Source organism: Gallus gallus, chromosome 10, assembly GCF_016699485.2.
Source record: "Gallus gallus isolate bGalGal1 chromosome 10, bGalGal1.mat.broiler.GRCg7b, whole genome shotgun sequence".
Classification (NCBI taxonomy): Eukaryota; Metazoa; Chordata; class Aves; order Galliformes; family Phasianidae; genus Gallus; species Gallus gallus.
Window position 1 is genome coordinate 17905766 of NC_052541.1, and position 25383 is coordinate 17931148.

At 50.1% G+C, this 25383-nt stretch overlaps 1 protein-coding gene across 1 annotated transcript in view; it reads right to left on the reverse strand.

Moving 5' to 3' along the window:
- Positions 1-25383, reverse strand: part of IGDCC3 (immunoglobulin superfamily DCC subclass member 3) — an 83512-nt gene that overhangs the window by 36924 nt on the left and 21205 nt on the right. The gene's annotated exons all lie outside the window — the stretch shown is intronic.

Genomic DNA, 25383 nt, shown 5'->3' on the forward strand with positions numbered 1-25383 from the left:
TTATTTACAGTTGAAGAGACAAAGGCTTTTGTAGCATCGCCTGTAAAACAGCAACCCAACTTAAAGTGAGTGGTTGCCCGGATGCTGCTTTCAGCCAGAAATAAATCTCAGGGTGTGCAGAGAGGAGCAGAACAGGAGCACGGCTGCTTTGCTGGGCATTGCTCAGAAGGCCTCAATCTCTGCTGAGCCACCCAAGAATTTTACATATGTCCCAGGCCACTCTAACAAACTCCTGCAGCAAAGTGCTTGCTCATGGTTGTCACCTGTCCTTTGGCAGACTCCTGCTGCCAGCAGACATGGAGAGGAGCTGCATGGCAGCCAGGTTGGGCTGGCTAGCAGCCAGGTAGCTGCATCTAATTTCTATGCTAATGGCCACAATCATTTAAAAAATAAATACACGCGATCACAATATTCCGTCACATCCATGAGCTCCTCAGCAGGGAGACACCTGGAATCCAGCAGCCCGCGTTACCCATTGCTCTGCCACAGTCTCTGCCATCTGTGTGCCAATGGAGGAACTGGTGCTGCCCCAGGTCCCTCTGTGAAGTCATCAGGCATCCCATTCATCTGCCCTCTTCCACCTCCGTGTGGAGCACGGCTCCATTCACATATGCATGGTGAGCACAGGGTACCCAGGAAACCATAAAGCCAGACCCGAATCCCACACACACACACCCTGCTCCATGCCGATGTTGCAAGCCATGGCATCTCAGTGTTTCCACTCTCATCACTCCCGGACTCCAGCCACGGTACACAGGGACTGACACAAAGCACGGGGATATAGAACCAAAATGCCACAGAATAAGGCTAGCAGAAGATGGGGTAACATTGAATCACAGAATCACTAAGGCTGGAGAAGACCACAAAGATCACCTAGTCAACCCATGACCACGAAACCACATCCCTCAGTGCCAATGGTTTTAACAGTCCTTCTATGCCACTCACGTGGGTGCACCTTCCCACCTCAGACAGATGCCAGCTGGGAAGTCTAAGGCTTGAGGCAAAAGAGTTACTCTTCCTCTCTTTTCATCTTGGAGGACCTCAGTTAAAATGGGTAAGGCTCCACCCTAAAGAGAAGCCCTCATCCCTGTGCACGTCCTACAGACACTGCTCCAAAGCCACAGCATCACGCAGGTGAGCAGCAGCTCTCATCCTCATCCATATTCACAGGGGATTTGTTCTGGCAAACAAGCATGCTGGGGCTCCTCTAATCAAAGAGCAAACACCCTCCCAGCCTACCAGCTCCTGTGGAAAGGCCAATGGAATAAAACTGAAAACAGGCATCGAATGAAATTTCCTTGACTCCATGAAAAACTAAATTGAAACCATTAGCGGCCAATCCTTTTTTGCTCAGCACAGCATTAGCGCTAAGCCAGAGATTGACCTAGATTTGATATAGAAAAAGAAAACATTAACTTGGTATGTCAAAGTAAATCCCAGGCCTGCTAGAATCATTAAAACGCAAACATTATTATCAGCTGCAGACACAAGGGTAGGAAGAAAACTTACAAGGCTCAGTGCCAAGCACAGTGTTAGGAGAGTACTGGGAAGCCCACCTAGATCTGGAGTCGCATTGCCTTTTGCTTCTAAATTACTTGTGGGAAGCAAATACCCAGGGCTGTGATATATGAGGATGTTGGGGAGGTGCCAAACTTCCCAAACACCAAGGCCACAGAGCCCACAAATTGCAACCCAAGGGAAAGACCTTTTCTCCACATTCTGCCACCAACCTGTTAAATTCGGGCCTCTTCTAATGGAGGCACGTGGCTAAAATGCCTCTGAATTAATTCAGTGCATGGAACAAGGGAGTACCTGAGCTTCCAGCTGCTCCTGACGAGGAAGGCAGGCTTCTTTAGCTCCATTACAGCTGATGAATATGAATCCTGAGAGGCACATGGTGAGAACAAGTCACAGACAGACACAGTTCTCTCCTGGTGCTGGTAAAGCTGCTGATTTTCATAATATTCACAATATTTCCAACTTCCTAATGAAACTGAATTTCCCTTTGGGTCAGCAGAAGTCAGGGTTGTTTTTAAAACACAATGGCCCACCATGCCAGTTCAACCCAGCCCTGACCTGGCCTCAGACTGGGCTCACAGCTGCAGCAGAACCAACCCTCGGTATCCCTGAGGCTCATTAAATACCCATCCTGATTGGCATCACCACAAGGCACCTGCCTCACATCACAGACTCGTTAAGGTTGGAAAAGACCTCTCAGATCCCCAAGTCCAAGCCCAACCCACCCTCACCGTGCCCACTACCGTGTCCCCAACCACCACATCTCCACGGTTCTTGGACACCTCCAGTGACGGTGACTCCACCACCTCCTGTTCCAATGCAAACAGAGAGAGAAGAGCTTCTTCCACTCTCTCCCAGCCTAAGTCCCCTTCCCACTGCCAGACTGCTTCACCCAATCTTTAAGACAAGACTCTGCATCTTCTTTCCCTATGTTTTTTTCTTTTTCTTTTTAAATAAAAGATGCATATATGTACTAAAAAGCCCGACAGCACCGCAGCCCGGTGGCTGCTCCAGCTGCAGAGCTGCCCCGCGTGTCTAATGATGCCATTGTGCGATGCCGGCGCTGCGCGGCCGCCAGCCCAGTGCTGAGCGCGAGGCGCTTTGTGCATAGCGAAGCGTGAACGGCAGCAACGCCCATCTGTCTGTTTAATTCTCCAGGAGGAGCGGCGGCCTTCCAGGGAAGAAAAATCACCTTTCTCTCGGCTTTGGAAAGGGAAAAAAATCTTAAAGAGCAGCCGCGCTGCTCCCAGCACAGGGAAAATCCCCTCTGCCCCCGCCCGCTAATCAGTGGGCTGAAATCCCCAACTCTATTGTCCGTGCTGGGCCTCAGATCCCAAAAGAAAACAGGCTGCAAGGCTCGGGAGTCAAGGAAGACATTTTGGAGGAGTTTAGCTCATGGAAGAGAACCCAAAATGCGTGGGGATAGGAAAGAAGGGGAAGTCCATCCCGCTCCCTGTGCCAGGCAGATGGAAGGAGGGTCACACTGCTCACAGCCTCTGCACCAAACGCTCCTCTCTGCCTGTTGCTGTCCTTTCCTCCCTGAGCTGGCCCAGGCTCTCTGCCCTCCCTGCATTTTGTGTGCTCCTGTTTGCTGTTGCCACACGCTGTCGGCCTCAAGCAGAGCTGAGTGCAATAACTTAAACGAGGCTGGGCGGATGCTCCCATTGGTCACACTCCTCTGGCTGAGGGACAGAGTTCCCACCTGGCTTTTCTTCCCTGCCTTAAATCCCTGGGATGGGGATGAAAGCAGCTGCCCACAGGAGACAACATGCAACAGATATTTTGCAAGAGGGAAAAAAACCTATCCGTTGCTTTGCGCAACTCCAGTCCACCAGGAGGCAAGTTGCTGCAGATGCAATTCAATTCAGATGCATCTCAATTGCACTGAGATGGCAAATCTCTGCTGAGCACTGACCAAAGGAAGAGTAGGGTTCTGGCAATGTCTGCAGGCTCAGTGCCACCCTTAGGATTGCACATGGAGCATCCTCGATGCCCAATGCCCACGGTGCCATTGCAAAGCTCCCTCTGAGGCCGAACAAACAGCCAAGGCTCTGTGCATCCTCTAACCTCTCCTACAACCCATGTACCTTGTTATAGAGGAGATGGGCACAAAGTGACAGCCCAAACCCGAGGTCCATCCCCTACCACGAGGCAGCATTATAAATCACTCCAAAAGATGCATCTGAGCAATCTCAGGGCCCGAGTGCCTCCCTCCCCTCCCAGCACATCCCACCACGTGCACCCCACCGTGGCCACGTGCCTTCCTGCACCCTGTCGTTGCACAGGGAAATCAAGTAATAACCAGTGCCTTCAGCACTCTAAAATTGGTTTCAGGGAGAGAAGTTTCTGGAGGAAAGAGAGAGACTGGGAGAGACCTTTATCATGCAGTGCTATTGCAGTAATTTTTCAAGACGAAATTGCTCTCTGGCTCGTGACAGGGTTTAGTGTATCCTGAGGCGACCATTTGTGAAGCCAAACCTGTGGTCCTGCTGCCCTGCTGCTGGAGGGAGGGGGGAGTATTAAATGTCGTAAACAACTCTTAATTTGCTCAGGCGCGCTGCATATGGGGCCGGCGACTCTGCGGTTCAGGCGGAGGTTATCTGTCAGCATCACAGTATGCCGGCACCAAGGGTGAAGGCGGTGACGAACCACAAAGGGCTCCTGTGTTTCTGTAAGGGGATTTCTCGAGTACAGCAAACCCCAGCACTGCAGGAGGCTTCTGGACCCCAGGTATGTCCAACATTGCAGGATGCCCCCTGTTGCACCCACAGCTCACTGTGCTCTGGGCTACTTCAACATCTCACCGCCTCCCAGGCTTTCTCCAAAGCAGATGTTTGCTCTTTGCAAAATACCTATGCATTATCCCACTGAAATACCGAGGAGATGGAGGGCACGTTGCCCCACAGCCTGCAGGAGGCTGCAGGAAGCATCACACGGCACCGCCAGAAGGCAGCAGCCCTGCCAGCTTCCATCGAGGTTTTCCCACTCCGATGCAGACAATTAAGGCGAATTACATGGTTACCATTGTGATTTGTTGCACAATCATCATGTCTTCCAGCCCGCTCCCAAATGTTGATGGGGATGGTACAAGAGGAAGCTCCCGCACAGCTGTTTTTGGCCGCGGAGCACTTTGTTTGCAGCCAAGTGCTCTTGATAACAAGCACAGACAAGCACTCCCACTTTTAGCAGCCCAGAGAGGCTGCGAGCCATCCCCGCACTGCACAGAAGAGCAGAACAGTGCCAGGCACTCTCCTGCCCCATTGCAACACCTCCGTAGGAACATCCCCGTGTAGGTACGTCCCCACTCAGAGCTCCTGGCTGGGTTACACACATGGCACTGCAAACCCTACAGCCGTGCCCACCTTTCTGGTGCACACACTTCATTTCAGTAGCTCCAGGAGATACGGTGGAATTCAGAAAGGTGAAGGACAGGAAGCATCCCATCACCGCTGCCCACGGAAATGCCATTGGCCCCACTCGCAGACCGGGAGCCGGCCTGATTTACAGGCTAATGAATTTTAAACGAGATGCATTTTTTAATTTTTTGTTGTCAGCCCCCATTTTTCTGCTAGCCATCATTCCAATAATAGCTTTAAATCTTCAGCATCTGTTTTTACCAGCTCTCTTGTAATTAGTTTACTAATGTATTTCAGCGCGCCTTTGTTATTTTCAGAGAATTGCCTCACTCCCAGCTATCAGAGATAGCACACTTCAGTCTATAAGGAGTTTGGCCTTTGTTCCCTCCTGGTTATTCACAGGGGGGAAGATGGCTCGCTGAATGACAAGCCTTTCTATCACCGCACATTCTCCATTTAATGTCTTTATACCGGCTCATTAATTACCACAGAAAACTCCTTTCCGAATGGAACCTGTGATTTATAGGAGACTTGGGCAAGGTGCCATTTTTATCAGGCCGACAGCAACCAGCCCCGGCGCCGTTCATTCGCTCTGCATTTCCCCTCCTGCTGCAGGGTCGGGGGGACTTCCACACAACGTGGGCTGCTCTGGGCTGTAGGACCCCCGGACGTGCCAGGCTTGCAACGCTCAGGGTCAGACCAAGGAGAAGAGCTGCACAAAGACACGGGGCAAAGCTTCTGCAGAGCTAACCCAGGTTGAGAGCAGATCCCTTCCTTCCAAAGGGAGCAACCTGAACAGCAGTCTCTCTGTCCAAGAAAAATTAGCTGTAAATCCCTCCATACACTGCTTCTTTCACCACTCCCATACGCTGTGTTGAGCAGAACAAACATGCTCTTTTTTTTTTTTATAAGTAATGAAGTGGAGGTAGGAACGGTGCACATGTTGACTAAAAAAGTGATTCAAGGTGGAAAATTAATCACCCCGGATGTATTTCCACGGCTGGATGCAGAGCAGCCGCCTCACAGCACCGCATGGGAACATTCAGCATCCCCTGTGCAGAGGAGGGTCCGGGGGCCAAAGGACCAAATGCAGATGCAGAGCAAAAGGCACAGAGTTAGCATCACAAAGCACTGCCCTAACACTCCTTTCCACTCATTTTAACACCCAATTTCTCTTGAGGGTACGATTTTCCAACACGTTCTGCTCCCATCCCTGGTGGCAAGCAATGCAATTGTGTTACGCGCAACCTGATCCAGACTGAAGGTGATAATGACGAAGAGTTAGAAAGGACTGAGCTGCCGTGATATCGAGAAAATACAACTTCCTCCACGGCGTGCTTTCCCTCCGAGCAGTGGCGAAGCCATCAGCTGTCATCCCTTCCCTGTGGCCGCGTTACTTATACGAATTCCTCTTCGCTCCTTGGCAATGGCAACAGCTTCCTATTTCTCTGGCAGCCATCCAGGGAAATTCAAGCTGAATTACAGCCATTCTTCAGAAAATAGGCCAAATCCACGAAAGCGGGACACATGACCGCGTACGTAGAGCTTGTCCTTTTTTTCCTATTTAATTCGCAGCGAGGAGCCCCGGCGGCTGAAAATAGCTTATCTCTGGAAGTTCCCTTTTCCGTTCGCGGCTGCTGCTCCTGGCTGCCAGCCAGACCATTACCACCTCAAAGGGAAAGTTCATAGCCGAGGCACGTTGGCCGCGCCGTGCAGTGGGTGTGTTTTGATGTTGGCCGTGATTTCTCTCGGTGAGATGGGGATTGTGTTTCTGCACAAGTGCCAATGCGTGTTAGCTCCTTTCTGCTCCTCTGCTGGGACGGCTGCGCCCCACGGGGCTGAACTTGTTGCAAAGCAGGGCTTGTAGTATGTCTGCATATATGTGCATGTGTGTCACAGCTCTGGTGACAGCAGGGGCTGGGCTCTGAGAACAAGGTCCCTCCAGTGACAGTAATGGGATCCCTTCTGACACCCCAGGGTGTCTGAGTGCTGTGCCTTACTCTCGTGGGGTCCACAAGGAGCAGCCGCTCCATCCCAAAGCAGTTCTGTGCCCGGAACGAGTCCCTGTCTCCTTCACCTGCACCACAAAAGGTCCTAAATGTGGTTGGGAAATGTGTCCCTGCCCAGAAGGTGGGAGAAACACAAGTGAGGAACAGGACAACCATGTGGAGGATGGTAACGCAGAGCATGAAACTGACGGCAGCTCTCAAACGGGAGTCAGGACGTGCAGATCCCACCTTTGTCTTCCTTGCTATCATTGGACCATCACCAAACTCTTGGACACATTCCAGAAAACAAAGTTCTCCAAGGACAGCTGGTGTCTGGTTGGTAGGAAGCAGAGAGGCGTCGCTCTCAAACTCTTCACCCAAGCTCTACTGATCAAATTGAACTCTTCAGACGTATCAAATTCAACTCGTTACCTTTGAGGACTCCCCAGAAAGAAATGGATCAAGGAGGCAATGCTCCCACTGTCCTGTTGCACTGCTCCTGGCTCCCATTGCCTCCAAAATCATCACCAACACCACAACGTCCCAATATCACATCGAGGCAGAACCTCAGCAAAGGTCAGAAATAGGGGATGCAGAAATCCACTGCGAGTGCCGAGGTTTTCATAGGTAGTCACACCACAGAGCGCTGTGGATTTCCTGTCCATCTCATGGCATAGAACTGCAGGAAGGGAGGGCCAGCAGCTGGCAGGGCTGCATGGAGGGGCTCTATCAATATGCTGGGGGAGGAGCAGAGATGAGAAGAGCATGTACTATTTCCTATTGTGGAACTTGCAAATATTTTACCCAAATCTGTTTGAGGAAGCAGAAACACATGAAGAAGCATGAGCATTCCTCCAGAAATAAACCACCACTTGCCAGCCTTCCTTCTAAACATCTCCTTGGCAGCAAAATTCAGTGCCATGAGCAACAGACAAAAGGAGATGCTCAATGCCCAGCCCAGAGGAGGACTCAGCTCCTGCCAAAGGAAAGGCAGCAGGCACAGAAGAAAGGCTGGACACAATGATCTTAGTTGGACTACACAATCTTAATGGTCTTTTCCAATCTCAATGATTCTATGATGCTGTGAAAGCAGCCAAGAGATCCCAGTCTGTATACCAAAGAAATGACATTCAAGCACCTAAGCTTCCTGTCCTCATGAGATTCCATTTTACTCAAGGTGTGTTAAAGGTTTGCGAAGTGCACGTGGGATGCTAAATAACAACACTGACAAAGCAATGTGGGTTCTGGAGAGCAGGCAGAGGTCAAACGCTGTGCCTGGCCAGTGGGACTGCAGGGGCATTATTACTGACTATGAGCTCTGAGCTGAGCTTTAAGCTTTGCAGCACACGAAGGCAGTCAGAGCCAAAGCCCTCTCAGTCTGCTCCTGTGGGAGATGAGCACTCCCCACGCCCAGCAATCAGTCCTCACCCTCCTGAAATCTGCATCTTCCTTGGAAAAAATGCTCACACCTCAACTTCTGCTACTACCCAGAGAGGGAGAGTCAGTAACAGATGTGTGATTGTGGCACAGACTGCCAGAATGCTGAAAAACTGCTGGGACACCCGAAATAAACAGGATGGCGATTAAGTGCATCTTAACAAAACCTCGTGGCACATAATGGCTCCCTGGGAGACTGATGGTGACATCCGAACAACTTGTTTATGTGACCAGATTGTTCAATAAGGGGTTTTGTGCATGCCCAGGGCAGCACATCCTGCATGCACGTTCAGGTGGGGAATAAAAGATGGGGAGCAGGAAAATCAGTAAGGTGCTGGCACGGGACAAGGCACAGGAATCTGCATGGAAATCATCAGTAGCAACTTCACAGCCCTCCCAGCCACGAAACGGAACAAATAAATAGAGAGCTCCGGGAACGAGCTGCGATGGTGACAGCGCTGAAAGAAAATGAAAGCAGAAGGGGGAAAAAATAAATAAATCCAGCCAGGCTGGCTTTTGTGTCACCGCACAATGGGGCACGTCAGCCCCAGAGCCTCCGCAAGCCATCACCCGCCATCTGGCACTGGGCTGGGCTGCTAATGGGGGGCCCCGGCCCCCAGCTGACTCGTAGAGCCACGGGGGAAATCAAGCTGACGAGCTACCCGCATTAAGCCATCTAAATGAAGGCAGATGTGCGGCCGCTCGCAAGAAATTTGGCTGGTGAGCTGCTTGGATGGTGTGAGATATCTGCAGCATGCCCTGGAGCAGGCACAGCACCGGGGCTGCAGCAGGGTCGGGGTGCGTGCAAGCCATCCCTGCCTGTTTCTAAGACAAGCTGTGTGCAAAGAGATCCCTTCTTACCGCTCCCAGCTTGGTGCAGAGATGCACGATCATCTCCACATGCAGATGTCGGGATGCAGCAGCCCAGCTGAGCACTGTCTGTTCGATGCACTGTTCTCAAAAGCAGCCTCCAACTGATGTTCTTCTAACACTTTATTAGAGCAGATCTGCTAGGAGGTTGCTGTGCAAGGGACGCATGCAGAGAAGGGGATGAAGGTACTGATATCAGCACTCAGTGCCAGGCTCACCATCCTGCAGAGATGGAGGGCAGCACCTCTCCCCCTGAGCCAATGCCATTGATTTTGGCAGGGTCATCGCCACAGAGGAACACTCATCTCATTTCGCCAAGCGCTGTGATACTGAATAAGGGTGCCAGAGCCTGGCACTGGATCACAAGAAGAAACTCAGCACTGTTCTGGTGAGGCAAAGGGTTGGCTGAGTGCCTCATCGTCCACACAGGGTCCGGCTCCAGTCCTCTCCCTGCCAGCTGCTGCACAAGATGAGAACAAGCCACTGGGGATTAAGGATGCACAGCATTTCCTACGCAGGGAAGTACAAACTGGGGAGCACATCTTCATCCCATGGAGCATGAACTGCTCTGAACACAGCTCAGAGGCCAACATTTCAGCACTGCTACGTGCACCCAAGGAACCTCTCAGGGGGCAGGAGCATCTTACAACAAGCAAGTATTTGGGATCTATCACAGCTGCTGACAGCTGAGTTCCTGATTACAGCACCGAGGCTAAACCCAGAGCCTTTCTGACGACTTTGGATTCATCACCCATTCCCACAGATGGAAAATTTGATTCCCAAATGCATGTAGATCCACCAGGCAGCAGCCTGAGTGATTACAGCCCTGCTCTGCAGAGCTGCTATCAATTGCAGGGAGGCAGAAACACCCATATTTTACCTAATGAGGAGGGTGGTAGCATATGGTAAGCGTGGGTTACACTTGGCCCCAGAAGCATCACTGCAGCTCCCGCACAGCTCACACTACCCCCAAATCACATTTCAGGTCTGTAATGTCCCACCAGAAGAGAAGCGGAGTTTTTGCTGGGGTGGGAGAACGGGAGGAAACCTCTCCATGCAATTAATTTGCCTCCAAGTGGAAGGTCATTGAAATAATCTGTTGGTAAACACGAAACGCCACTGGGATAACAGCTGAACAGAGGCTCGTAATGAACAAGTATCTCCAGATGAAAATATCACTCATCTAAAAGGCATCACCATTCATTCATGCTCAATAAAACACAAAATGGTTACAGATAGAACTGATGGAAAATGAGAGCGAGAAATGGAAGTAAAGGTAAACCTGCCAGGCAGAAAACAGTGTAGGAAAGGAAAAGCAGAACTGTGAAGGGGCTGACTCAGCAGCCTGCTTTAGGAGAATATTCAAAAGCAGGTTTCAATATCTGACCAAACTTTCCTGCTGGCTGATGGAAGCACAGGAAGGGACTAACAGCCCCAGCATACCCCACAGAAATACATTTTAAGCAGTGTTGCTTTACTCAGTCCTGCTGCTTTTAAGGACGTTTATGGTTCCTGGCCATCCCTCAGTGCCTTACACCCACCCCGAGCATCTCCTCTACCTGCCAGGCAGCAGCTTCATGCAGGGCTGAGCTTCTCCAGCTCACTCATTGTCACAGCTGTGACATCGCTGCAAGAGGCCAAGCTTGCAGGACAGGAGCCAGCAAGGGACTGCCCAGCCAGGACTGTCCCCTCTGAGCTTTTCCAGCCAGCACTGCTCCCCCCCAGCTGCTTGGCTCCCTTTTGTAGATGATTTCCCCATCTAATAAAGAAGCAAAACATTATTTGCCATTTCTTCTCTTATTTCCCAAGGAACAATAAGGCTGGAAACATCTTTTTGTCTTGCTAATAAAACCTTTACAACCTTTTTCCCTGACAGCCCTGGAGCAACAGCACTTTCTTAGACAAGAAATGGGATCAGTGGGGAAGGAAAAAGTGCACTCTGCGCTCAGGGACCACCGCAGCTCCGGTGGCAGTGTGAAATGTCACACCAGCATTGCAGAGGGCAAAGCTTTTCTCCCCACATCTCAGCATTTCCAGCACTGTCAAGTTGGTGTAGGAATAGAGGCAAAGCCATTCAAAACACACAGCAGGCTGTAGCTATCCTGAGACAGAAGGTGTTAGTAATTTCTCTAAAAAGCATGTGGTCATCAACAAATAAACCCAATGCATATCAGTAATTTCCACTTTGCATTTCCAGGAAGGAGACACAGAACATAAAGGGCTGTCAGAAGCTCTGGGTCGATGTCAACTGAGAAAGGAAGGGGTTGGCCATGGCAGATAATTACCGAGAAGCCCTAATTAGAAGGATGAACAGGGAACAAGGAGGAGAAAATACACCCAAGGCAAGATGGCTTAATCACACAGGAGGAGCCTCCATTCCGGTCCATCCACACATGGATGTCTTTGAAGGCATTTAAATCCAGGAAACTGCTCCTGGCCACAAGCACAGGTCAGAAACAACAGCAAATCCACAAACCAGGGGGAAGAAAGCTGCAGAGGAGGAGGAGGATGAGGAAGAGAGCAGGAAACTTTTCTTTTTTTTTAATCACACAAATCAAAGCAGAGAGAAGACTTCGTGTCACAGAAACCCAAAGCCCAGCTACTCGCACAATCATAAAGCCCAGGAAGGAGAGCGCTTTCCTTCCTTTCCGCCAAATGCTTTTTTTTGGCACAACTGGTTTTAATTAGCAGCCTGCCTCTCTGATGCTTGGAGATGAAGCTGAGCATCCCAGCAGGACCCATCCCTGCTCCCAGCTGCAGCTCGTGCCCCTGGACACAAACCTGAGAGCAGCAGGGAAGCAGAGCACGGGGTTGGTGTCAGGCTGGTCAGGTTCCCAAGGGCTCTCCCCCCTTCTCAGCAGCTCTGTGCTCCCCAGCAAGCTCCAGGTACTCAGCTAACAGACATCATACCCAGCACTGCTTCTGCTTCAACACTCCCCAGGCATTGCCAAGAGCTCCACTACTGATGCCCAATCCCAGGTCCAACCAAGTGCCCTCCACCTGCCAAAACGTCCACGCCATTTCCTTGGATGCTCCTTGGTTTAGGGACACAGCTTAGTGGGCATGGTAGTGATGGGTCAGCAGCTGGACTAGATGATCTTAGTGGTCTTTCCTGACCTTAATGATTCCATGATTCTATGGTTCTTGCTCCTGCCCTGGACCACAAGTTGCTCAGATCCTAGCTTGGCACGCAGCAAACAGCCAGGAAGAAGCTTCTGTCGGAGATAACATTATCCTTTCCCTGCAGTCCTTCAGCCTACCTGATAATAAGGACTATTGGTTTCTTAAACCACAGTCTTATTTAGAAGAGCACACACCACTTCCCTCTACATTAAAATAGCAACCTGACCTCAATAAAGTATAGAACAATTAACTTACTAATTAGTCAACAAATAACTGTTTCACCCAAGTAGATACTAAGTTGTTAGGAAATCTATTAGCATTTCCACTGTAATTTCATGCTTTGCTGATGATGAATAAAAGAAGGTTGAATGGGACCTATTCACAACCTGAGCACAACGCCCATTAGCTGTAAGGATGCTAGTGGGAAACTGCCTCCACAGTGCCACGTGGAGGGACCTGAATCTCTGACAGATGGCATCACCAATACCACAGCAGTTCCAAAAGCCAGTCAACGTGTGTGTAGCCAAAAGGAAGAGCAAGGGCTGGGAGGGAGCAAGCTCTCCCTGTGCTCCTCATGGAACACGTAGGGCAAGGTCATGCATGCAAGTGGACTGGGCCACACTCTTACTTAAACGAACTGTTCTAATTATCCCAGCCAGCCCCATCATGGGCAGCAGAAATCCCACCAAAGAAAGTTGGCTATTTGACCATCCTCCTTTCTGATAAGATCAGTGTTCCATTCACAAAGCACAGTGATTGTCGCACTCACTGCAGGTCACAATGCTGGGACCATATGCAACACTGCCACCCAAGAGCCCACTCCACGCAGCAATGTGCAGCCCCAGAACACAGCCCCTGCTTCCCTTTCATCCCAGTGTATGCCAGCACAGGAAGAATTTGCATGTTAGAACAATTAGACGTGAAACATTACATGCCTTATCTTGGTGATATTACATAATTGGATTTGCAGCGCATAGAGATAATGAAAGCCAGAGCTTCCAGCAGCCAAAAATATAAATCATACGCTGTATTTTCTGCAGTTCAAGTTTGGAATATTTTAAGAGGCCCCACCAAAGACATTGTTTACATTAAGAGATCGAATCATGTTATTAGGCCCTCCATTTATCCAGTAAAATCTTTAAAAAGCTCATAAACTCGTTACTTTATTAGTTCAGACTTATTATATATATTTGAAGCGATACTCGGAGGTATTGTTAAGCTACTGCAGGCAAGGGTTATAGGTCTTATGTATTTTCCTTTTGGTAGGACCAGATGTGTAAGGGTTGGTTTGGAAGCTTTGCTCAGAGTAAACCCAAGCAAACCTCTGTGTGTTCCTGCTCAGTGGGGACCTCCAGCACGCTCAGCTCAGGTTTTGGGATAACTCTTCCCCTGCCTGCCCTCCCCCGGAAGGAAAGGCCACCTGTCCATGCAAACCCAGCTGCAGACCTGCTGCCGACGTGCTGGTGCCTGGACTCCTTGTGCTAATTAACCCAAATGTATTCTCCCTCCGTGTCACCAGAGCACCCGGTGTGTGTAGGATCCTGGTGCGACAGAGAACAGTTTACACAGCGATCCATCTCCATCGCCCTTTCTGATGCAGAGGTCTTATGTAAATAGATCAGTGTGTTCATTTGCATGTTTGATGAATATGCATTGTCACGCCCACAGAAGTGACAGCAAACATCCTAATTACCAGCTCGTGAAGCAGAGTGTTGCCAGGACTCTGTCAGTAACACCATCGCTGCTTGCAGCTCTGGTAGGGGCAGGGCAAAGAGCTCTGATCCTACAGCCTCCTGCTACCTCCCACATGTGTGCTTTGATTTCCAGCACAGCATGGGATTCCCCTGCCAGCCTGCTCACAGGGATCTGCAGGAGGATGACGGCTGAGATGGGGGAAAATAAAACCCAACCCCGCCAGGGGAACCCAGAGCATCCTCAACACCCAGAGTGCAAAGCCACAGATCCCCAAAATGAGGGGGATGTTTTCTGTTGGCAGCCTTGTTATTTTAACCAACTCCTCTGATTTCGGGGGGCTTGGATCTGATTCAGAAGGGCTTATAGCCATCCACAACAGGATGCATGACCATAAGGGCAGTGAGCCCAGCCTTCGAAGGAAGCACCCCAACGAGCCAAAATCATGCTCCCAGGTCTCCCAGATGTGCAGAACTCTGTTAAATCGCTTTGGGAAATGCTACTCCGACAGAGCTATGCTTTTCCTGCCCTACCTCTATGTCTCAGCCCCACCACCCCAAAGCTGGCCCCGCAGCATCCCACAGGCTCAGTCCCATGTGCCCCCAGGTCCCCCCATCCCACAGCAGCTGGGCACCAGGTGAGCAAGGAGCTGCTCAAGGGGCTCACGGTCCCCATGACCCCGCTGCTCCTCTCCCCCTTCCCCGCCGCCGGCCTGCCTTTGAAGCTCGCCTAATGACAAAATGACATCCTGCCCCTTCCACCCCCCTGCCCAGCCATGGGGGCCCTCTCCTGACCTTAAGGTGTGACAGCTCATCGGGTTCAAAGCCTGGGGAGGATGCTCAGAGCTGTGGCCATTTTGCAGCCCCAGAGGCGACAGCGCTAATGGACGGTGCAAACCACCATGCTTTGCCTTTCCCCGCAGCCCCCAAGCACTCAGGAAAAGAGTTTTCCCTTATTATTATTATTATTATTATTATTTTTTTTTTTTGCCAGCTGAGATATCAGCAGATTCAAACACAGCACTGGGAGTTTGTCCCTGGAAATCAGGTCTTTCCCATAGAGCTCCCCGTGCCACCAGAGCCTCAATACTTTATAAGTTCTAATTATCGACTCACAGTGACGGGGCACTGATCGCTGCTAAGAGAGGGATCGGATGAAAGCAGCTCTGTTTGATTTAATATGCCATTACATCAGGCTCCCCTTACCTGCTTCTCAGCTCTGACACTGGTGAGAACAGCCAGGGCTTTATCTCTTCAAGTGTCTCCTATCTCCTCTTTAAAAAACAATAATTAAAACACTTGAACAAAGCCCTCCCAAGGTTTCTGAGCAGACAGGGAAAACATTTTTAATCTCTCCCTCCGCAGTTTAATATTGGCAATCAGTTATCGTGGGCTCAGATTTATTTAATGGGACGTACAGCACGAACAAGCAACCGTCTCCTATTAGAAGCTGGGGATGCAAAACTCCATCACTGGCGGCTGCAAGCGTCATAAAGGCCATTAAGGGAGCTAGTCTGCCTAAACGCACATAATCAGCAAATTTATGGCCTGTTCCTTCTGTGCAGTGAGGAATTGGCAGAGGCAACAGAGCTGAGTGATGCTCAGGAACGCCGGCTCCCTGAAACCCGCAACAGTTTGGTGCAGGAATGCACCATGTGTGCACACCGAGCGGCCCGCATTGATTTAATGGATTCCCCCAAGGGCTTTGGTATGGGTTTTATAGTGCATAACTAATACTGATAAGCAGGCGTGATAAGGTAGTTGTTATTACCCAACTAATGGGTCACTTCATCCACAAATACTTTTTAATTTAATTGAAAACAGCAACGTGAGCTGCCAGCAGCCAAACCTCTGCTACCATCGGCACCAGCACTGCTGGCGGCGCTCTGCTTTCCCCTGCCCACCTTCGGTAGCTCCTGAACCATGGCAGATGCCTCCAGACTGTGTTTTGTGGCTACAGATTCACAGCCGAAGACCTCTGGATCCAATTCAGCCGTGCAGTGAGGAAGTGCAGCTCCCAGAGACTTCAAAGGGAACGGCATCCATCACTTTCAGCAGGGCTGAATTGCCCTTTGCTTATACCTACCTCCCTAGGTCTGCCCTGAAAAGGAAATTCCTTGAATAACTTTCATGTGCTTAACCCCTCGGAAATGGTAGGCATTAATAAAGCCCCCCCCCCCAGCATCCGCTCACCCAACAGAGGTTGGAGGCCATCACAGCAGTGATGCTGGCTGGTCATTAGCAGAACAACACACCTCCGTGTTTCCATTCCGCTGGAGAGCAGCGTATCGCTCGCCTCTCCCGAGGACATTCCTGAAGAGCACAGCTCCCATTAAGCAAATTGCTCTAACGAGAGCCTGGCCTCCTTTAATAACAGCTATGAGAGCAGACGGAGATATCAGATGAACTTCTCAGTTACTGGGTGCTGGGGGAAAACACCACAGCTTCTAATCCACAGGGAAGAAAACATTTTCTCCTTTCCAGTTGGCTCAGAGCTAACCCTGCTCCCCGGGGGTTCTTGGGCCCATTCCCACCAACCCTCTGCTCGGTTCCATGAGGTGCAGCACACGGCAGCGCCCTAACTTGGCTCACACTCAGAAATCAGACCAATGCCTACTGCCGGAAATGGGAATTACTGAAGTATCAGAAGTTACCTCTCCAGTTTGTGCCTACAAGCTCTATGAGAGGCAGCAAGCCCCCGTCCTGCTTAAAATCAGAAGTTTTCTTGAATTAAACAAGGGGAAAGGCAGACCCCGGGCTCACGCCTCATCCACCAGAAAGCACTGAGGTTTGCAAAGCAGCAGCACGTCTAAAGGAAAATAAAACGTTTCCCAGCCCGTCCGTGTGAGCATTTCCCTTCATTAGCACTAAGATCAACAATTTAACAGGAGGCAGCTAGGGGATAGCAAGACCAATCCAAACAGTTTTACTTAAATTCCATCTAAATGAACCCAGTTTTCTGGGCTTTTAGCAACGGAGGGATAATGTATGGCTATTAAAGAGCATGTCAAAGCCCCAGTCACACAGTCTGGGCATTCAGTTAAAGCGAAGGTCACAGATCTGTGCCCCGGGGCCAGGAGAAAAAGGCTCAGAGGAAGAGGAGTGGCCATCTGGTCCCCCACTTATGCAGAGGTCACCGCTTTCTGTCACCCCCCTCCCCGTGGCCTCTGACTTCTAGGGCTCAAAGAGGAAAAAAAAAAAGCCAGGCACGATGAAAGCGGAGCCCTGATGTGCCGAGACAACTCGCTAAAAGAGCTCTAACTAAAACCAGCCCCACGCTCTGTGCGGATAAAGGGGCAGCTCTCGCCCGCCCGGCGCCCGCTGCGGCTCTGCTGCGTGTTTTTCCACGCACGGAAAATGCGTGGGACAAAACCCGGAGCGGGGCAGAAACCTGCAGCCCTCCGACAGCTGCAATGGGGCAGCAGGGACCTGCTGAGATGCGCACGAATACAGCAGCAGAGAGGTCGGGCTGGAAAGCAGGGGCAGGACAGAAGCACAGCCTGTTTGCAAAGGTCTCTGAAGTGCCAGATCCTTGCACACGCCTGAGAGCAAGATTGATGTTATTCATGCCCAGCGTGCTCGCTTCCTGCTCAGCAATGGCATGTGCACTGAATCGAATCCACTAATTGTTCCGTCCGCATCGCCATTTGCAAACTGGATGGCTGAGGAGCCAAGAGAAAATAAATGAGGTGTTTATGAGAAGGAAGGCTGGTTTCATACTCTTTATAAAAGCTGAACAGCGCTGATTCTCTGTGCCCCAGCCCGGCTTTCGGGGTGAGATGTGACTTTGAGCTGCGAGGGGCTTTTATCCCTCCGGAGATACCCATTCAGCATTCAGAGCAGAAGGGCATTATAGCAACTCTGCCATTTATTTTCACAGTAAACAGGTTTCTTGTTCATTAATTACATGGGTCTTCAGATAACACGCACCATTTCCCATTACCTGGGCTCTGTGCAGTTTGTTCCCTGCATGCCTGAACACTGCAGACGTTTTATCAAGCAATCCCGCTTCATTTTAATCTGTGATTTATCTGAGGGCCCAGCATTGGTGCCTGAAGGGTATTGTTTAAGCAACAATACTGATGTACACATTCCCACATCAAATGTCAAGGGAGAAGAGGGCCACTCCGAAGGATGCACGGACTCAAAGGAAATCATTAAAAGCCACTGGCCTGCAGAAACCAAATTGGATTCCAAAAGAAAAACTAACAGCAGGCAGGAAGCCGCTGGCAATCAGGCACAGCTTAGGGGGGAACAGCTCGGCTTCCCCTTACAAACTCTCATCACAACCCAGGTTTCATTTTTAGCCAGTGACAGTCCCATATTTCAGTTCCTGGCGGTGTGGATCGGTATTGTTTGGATTTAATTCTTAGTTCTCAACGTCACAGAAAGTCCCTCCGAGGCAATGGGGACACTGCCAGGATGGGCCGGGACCCCTCATCTCCCCACTCCCCAACAGCTCTGCAGTCACTGGAAATGAGAGCAGTCCCATCAGAAGCAGCAACTCCAATTAAAAGCTCTCGAGAACCTTTCCCACTTTGCATCCCGAACGCACTCCTGTTACAGCACAGCCCAAAGGGAGCACAAATCAACCTCAGGGAACACAGCCCTGTGACAACCAGAAAGGAGTCGCCTTCTGTTTGCTGCCTCTTCCCCTGTTTGCTCAGGAGAAGCGCTTACTTCTAGGGATGCAACCCGCACCACAGATGACTTAGGAGCTACTTTTAAATGAAGGAGCAGGCACAGAGCTATGCAAAAGGTTAATCAGTGCAGGTTGGACTGGAGCCTCTGAAGGGGGAAGAGCTGCTGGCTTTAGTTTTTAAGTAATTGTTATTAATGTCTCGATACTAGGGAGGATTTGGGTGGCACTGTGAGCATGGGAGCTCCTTCCCTCCTCGAAGGCCAGCAGTGCTGGTGGTCTGCAGGAGCACAGGGCACACAGCTACAGCCAAACTCTGCAGCAGCTTCCAAGACGCAGTGGCTACAAAAGTGCTCCTTCCTTTGGAAGCCACTACAAAACAGAGAGAGAAGGGGAGGATGCCCTAAGAACAGCGAAGCCTGCCAAGAACTGAGCTGGGCTGTGAGGTCCGAGGGGCAAGCATTGCTTTCTGAGTAGGGTGGGATGTGGGGATACCAGGTCCAAAAGCAACAGCATCGCCAGAAATGCCACTTACTGCTCAATAATCAATAGACATCGTTGTATGCAGCACGGTTGCACTCTGAATTCAAACAGCGGCTCCTGGATAAGCTGGAAATGTAATGGATCTCCTCTCAAAGCAGTACAAAATACCAGTGCCTTTAGGGAAAAAAGCATTTCCAATATACTTCACAATAAGGAAGGGATAGAGGAATTAGATGCTAATTCATCTGCAAATATAATTAAAATCTGCAACACTAAGACTTCGCTGTTAATCTACTTGCATGCCCATGTCATATGTGCAACAAATCAGAAACAGGCCTATTAATTTACAACTTTACATATAATATATCCAGAACGTAGCATAAAATGGCAGGAATACAGGCAGTTCCATCTAAAACTCTGCAGTTGGTAAATTAAATCTATTTGCAGCAAAGTAAATTGAAATACATACTGAACTTATTACTGTGTCTAGTTTAATATCTACAAATGGGCTGGATTTCTCCAGGTGAATGTTAGCCATATGCAGTGGAAGAAATTTGGCTCTTTCCATCCCTGCTCATATTGCTCTCATCCTCGTGGTGCTCCCAAGCCCCGATGCTACTGGGGTTTTGGGGTGGATGGTGGGGGGAGTTGCCAGCATGCAGAATTGCCAAAATTTCACAGTCTTCCAATTGTTAATAGGAATAAATAGCATCTTCTCAAAGCATGAGTGTGTTCTGTAGTGTCAGAGTGGAAAAATGGCCAAATCAGAGTGGTTGGAGTTGGAAGGGACCTTCGAGATCACCTGGTTCCAACCCCACACTGCAGGTAGAGCAGGGCAATGGGAAAGAGCCTTCAGTGTGACAGAGAACAGCAATGCTGGAAAATAAAATATATTTTGCTGTGGTACTTCAGGGAATAAAAGACAACACAAGATGCAGCAGTGGGGAACAGAGCTGCTTTGGAACGCTTCCATGGAAGCACTGTTTGGAAACTGTCCTGACAGAAAACGTCATGCTTTTAATTATGCAAATGAATCTAGATAAGGGCCACACTCACTAACTACCAACAGCCCCTTCCCTGGCACTCCCCAGAATCACACCCTAATGCAAAGCTGTTGTTATTCTCAAGAACAGTTTCACTGCTGCACCCATGAGGCTCAACTCCAGTTGAGCACCAATGCAAGAGACACTCCCTTCACTCGTCCTCCTCCAATGCAGTCAGTAATGGGGAAAAAAAGAAAATCACAGGCACCTCCACGATGGATATAGAGGTGCTTTAGTCCTCCACAGAAATATTTAGATGCTTTCATACCCCGGTGACCAGGCACTGAGCCTCCGAGCAACGCAGCCAGCCGGAGCTGGGCTATGCTCTGCTAACTTCAGGCAAAGCAAATCAGGAGCAGCACATGAGTCCACACTCAAATTTAATTTTCAGAAAAAAACAGCCCTCGTTCCGCCCCCACCAGCCTGCTCCTGCCTGATGGGCTTTATTTAAACACGGCTCACGGCAGCTCTCCCCCCAGCCCCCAAATACCTTCAATCTATAATGCCTGAAAGGCTCTTTCCCTGGACCTTGCACGGTTTATAGGGTTAATTGAATGCACACTGATCTACTAAGTGTCCAGAAGAAGAAGAGCCATTCTTTAAGATGTCATTTGTCCCCCCGGCCCCCTCCCCGGCCCCCCAGACAATGCTGTGGGGCTGTGCCTGGCCAGCCCTGGCCCCAGCGAGGTTATTGTTCCAGGGCTGGGGGGGCCCTTCGGAAACAAAGCAAAACAAAAGAATCCCTGACATGCCTAAAAAGGAGACTTCATGCCAGAGCTAACCTTTGAAGATTTATTCCCCGCTGCCCTTGTGACCCAATTCAACCTCCATTACTCAGGAATTCCCCAGACAAGCCCCAAAAGGCAGGGATGGAATTTTGGACTTTCTAACTCATTTGTTTGTGCAGGACAGGGTGGTCTGGCAACCCTGGCCAGAAAGGGGACTTGTGTGCTGGAGAGGGGCGAGGTTTGCATAGACGGACATCTGTATTTACAGGTACTTTAGGTATTATGTGTAATTATCATGACGATTCCTCTGCTTAAAATTGCAAATCCCCACCTTGCACAATGCGACACGATTGTAATGGGCTTTTGTGCGGTTGCTTCCCTCAAGCCTCAGAAGCTGCTCACTTTTAGGGCTGGAAGCTGGACGGGACAGGGGGGGAAAAGCTCATCTACATTATAAAACTGAAATGTGTTTCTCTTGAGAATATCCCTAGTGGGGTGAGAACTTGGGAAATGCTCGTTTGAGACATCTGCTACGAAAAACACCTCTTGTAACAAAGGCTTGGGAGAGCTGCAGGCAGCCCTTAGAGCAGAGCCATGGGAAATGCCCAGAGAGATGTGTCTGTGCCTGGCAAAAAGTCAGACAAACCCTACAGGAAAGATGCAAGAGCCATGAAGTCACACAGACCCACCCTGCTCGTGTTATCTCCGCATCGCTCTTCGTCTGCAGATGGCTCCAACAGCACCGCTGGGGGCGGTGGGAAGAATCCAATTTAAGCACTGAAAACTTGGAGGAAATAGCTTGGGAAGGAGTCATAAAAATGTCACACACGCCTGCTCTCATTAGTCCGGCAAAGGGACGTGTCCCACCCGCCATGCTGAATGCAAACTGAACCAGAGCACGAGATCATCCTGGGGGGATGAATGGTGCAGCCCTCTGAGCGAGGTCCTTGCAGCCCTGGGGTCTGGGTAGTGCTGCCTGAGGTCTGTGGCACAGCACAGCACTGCCTGCTAAGCTAGGCTGGGAATAACTGAGAAGCTGTGCTCGTGCTCTGGCCAGACCAACGCTGCCAGCTGCCTGGGAAGTGCTGTGCTCCCTCCAAGCCATTCCTGCAAAGTAATGCAAGCAAGATTTTTAGCCAGTGTTTTGCTGTGGGCTCGCTAATCAGCCGTGGCCTCGCTCAGACCCTTGCTCCAGGATGGCAAGGGGGATTTTGCATGCCTCAGGTGCTGGGAACAATGAGGTCTGGCTCTCCGGAGGAAGGGGAGAATTCTCTCCCTATGGGTAGCAGTAGGTTAGAAAAAATGCCTGGATGGAAAATAACTGCTTCCATCTCCAGCTGCCCACTGGCTCTGTGCTGTGTCCATAGCTTGGGAAGAGCTCAGGCCAAGGCGTATCTTTTTCCCAAGATACCATCCCCACACAGAGGAGATCCGCTCCAGAGAGCAGTCCTTATTCCAGCCCCACTACGTTGTGCTCGGTGGAGAAAAAGTAACATTTTTGCTAAGAAATATCACTAGAGCTGCTGAACGCCCCAGAAGGCACAGCCTGCATGCAAGCAAGAAGCCAGCAGAGGTTTTTCTGCCGGTGCCCTTAGAGACATCCTTCTCCATGAGACAAGGTGCTCTATGCTCACCAGCACACAAAACATCTTTGCTTCCTTCTTCCAGAAGGCCTGGTCCTGCCTGCCTACGTGGGGAGTAAGGCAGGAGAACAGAGCACTCGCAGGCCATCGAGCATGACATGGAAATATTCAAAGCCAACTGCTCCTCACAGAGCCAGAAAAGCACCACCAGCTCTTCAAGCGGAAAAGCATGGTGAGTTTAAACACTGACATCGCTTAAGTGCAACAGTTAATGAACTTTTTGCCATTTGTGCATTAAAAAAAAATCTCATTAGAACAGGAACTTCAGACGTTGGCTTTGAAAAAGCATGAATGACTCCAGCAGAGCAGGTCTGAATTCCTCTCCAAGCACCAATCAGCTCCACAGTAGAGCTCTGGACTGTCTCAGCACTTTCCTACCCCTCCTGTTCCTTCAAGTCCCATCTAAAAAATGACAGTGATAGCATTCACCTGCTTTGCTGGCCCTGCAAGCATTCCCTCACTAATCTTGGCACCGTCCTTTGTAGACAGAGAGCTGTTCTCAGCTTGAACTGTGCTGATATACACCAGCTGGAGATCTGTCCCATTAACGAGTAGGTGTTACTCAAGTCTATGTTCAATACCTAGGAAACAGGCTTGGGAAATGAGGTTATGCACACAGCATGGTGCTGCACGTGAACTAGTAAAAAGAGCTTTCCTTCTGCCTCGCTGATGCAGCCCTGAGTGACTGGCTGATTACTGCACCTATATACAGTAAGGCTACACTGTAAATATGTCAGCATGGTGTCAAACAAACCTCAGAAGTGGTAAGTACAAGGTGAGAGTCTGGAATGTAGAAACAATCACACTTTTTGCTGGTATGTGCTAAGTACATTGGCTAAATGTCTGAGCTGCTGCAGGAAGGAGCTTGGAAGTCACTCAGCACAGCACACAGCACAGGCATGGACGCAACGCAGCCTGGTGTGCTCACAAGCCAGGGAGAAGTCACCTGCAAAATTCAGCACCGGGTTATCCGAATCATTTACAAAGTTACGACAGACGGACTAAAGGTCTCTTGGGTTTCTTCTGAAACTTCTCTCCCCAAGAAGTCCTCAGAGGACATCAGCATTAAATCCCACGTAGACACGACCCCCCAGCTAAAAGCCCTGCACACCCAAGATGCAGATGTGTCCTCCAAGGCACACGGGGCAGGCTGCAACACCCTCACTAAGTAAAACTCAATTAATCTCCTGACCCTTCTCATTAAGATAAATGAGGTCTGACTGTCACTTTACCTTGCCACCCTTTCACTTAAAACTAAGAAGGAAGCAGATTCTTAATTAGCATCCATTAGGGGTATTCACAGGTCTCAGTGTAAGGAGTAAGCAATCTGCTATGGCTTTGCAGCCCTGGGTGACATCCTCCATCCCTGGGGGATGCCTGCTGTGGGCTGCAGGGGACAGAGCCCCAAGTGTGGCACCAGGGCAGTGCTACATCTCACCTCCAGCACACAAGGCAGCCAGGTGCCCACGCCAGACACCTACAAGGACTGTGTGATCTCTGCACCGCTTCACTGTGGTTAAGGCTTGAGGGTTTCTAGCTCTTAGCCAAGATAACTCATCCACTCCAGTTAGAGCCAAAAATCCCATTTGCTATCAGATGTGCACAAGCTCTCATTAAGAGTGGAGAGCTGGATGGTGAATGAGCAACCCTGGCTGCCTTACAGAGAGCTGCTTTTGTTCATGATGGAGACCTTCCTGCCACAGACTGCAAGGAGCACAGCGCAGTTTCAGGAAGGATTAAAAAAAGCAGGTGGAACAGATTCAGGTTTTTTACATACCCAGGGTTTAAGAAACTCATAGAAGAGCTGCAGCTACAAGGCCACTCCGACACGAACTGCAGGGCCCAAGCAAAACCACGCGTACCCTCAAACATCCCAGTGCTGGCCAGCTCTGATCTGCTCACGGTGCCTTCTCCTGAAGCACAGCTGTAATGCTCCCAGGGCATGAATGCAAAGTGCAGTCTGCATCTCCCAGCACTTCTCACCTGCGTCTCAGGGAGGGGCTGCTACAACTTGTGAGGAATAAGAAATCCCCGGGCTGCTGAGGCTGTCTCAATGCATCACACACCGAGGAGTGACCCAGGCACTCCTGCTCCACCTGATGGGACTATCAGCTCCTGGCTCCAACGAAAGCACTGTAATCTCCAAGTGAGGAAGAGTAACAGATTTGATCCCATAGGAAAAAAGACAAAATGGTCTACTGGCTGTTTTAAGAGGAGGACGGGACTGCGGTTCAATTTTACCAGCTGCACAATAGGTGCGTTTAACGAACTTCATCGCTGCCTGGCTCTCAGCTCAGATGGGGATTAGCATTAAGCTGGGAGAAAACAAAGCAATTTGATGGAAAAACACAACTGAAGGTGGAATCCACAATGCTGCGGGGCCAAACCCATAAAAAAAATCCCCAAATATCCCCACGCTATAAAGAAAATAATAAATCCCCCACAATCCACCTTTCAGCAATCCTCCATTTACTCCCCATTAAAATCTCCTGGTTGTGCAAATTGGATTCAAATGAAGGTATTTACATTTGCAGGAGGAACCCGATGTCAAGCTGTCAAAATGTCACTCTGTCACTCATGTTTTCATTGCTCCCTGTCACAACACCGAGACGTTCCCCTCCCCAGCGGCCTCCTTGGACACAAGGGAATGAGTGGCAGGGGGGGGCGGCTGCTGGCGGGGCGTCTCGTGGGGATGCCATGGTGCAGAAGTGTTGTTTGCCCGCGAATCCCGGCCCACCGGGCCCTTATTGGCATTGGCCGTCAGCCAAGCGCCGCCGGCACACAAAAAGTCAATTTATGTGGGGATTTTCATTGACTGGCTGCCCCTCGTTCTTCATGTTTTTAGGGCGACTCATTACTAAAGC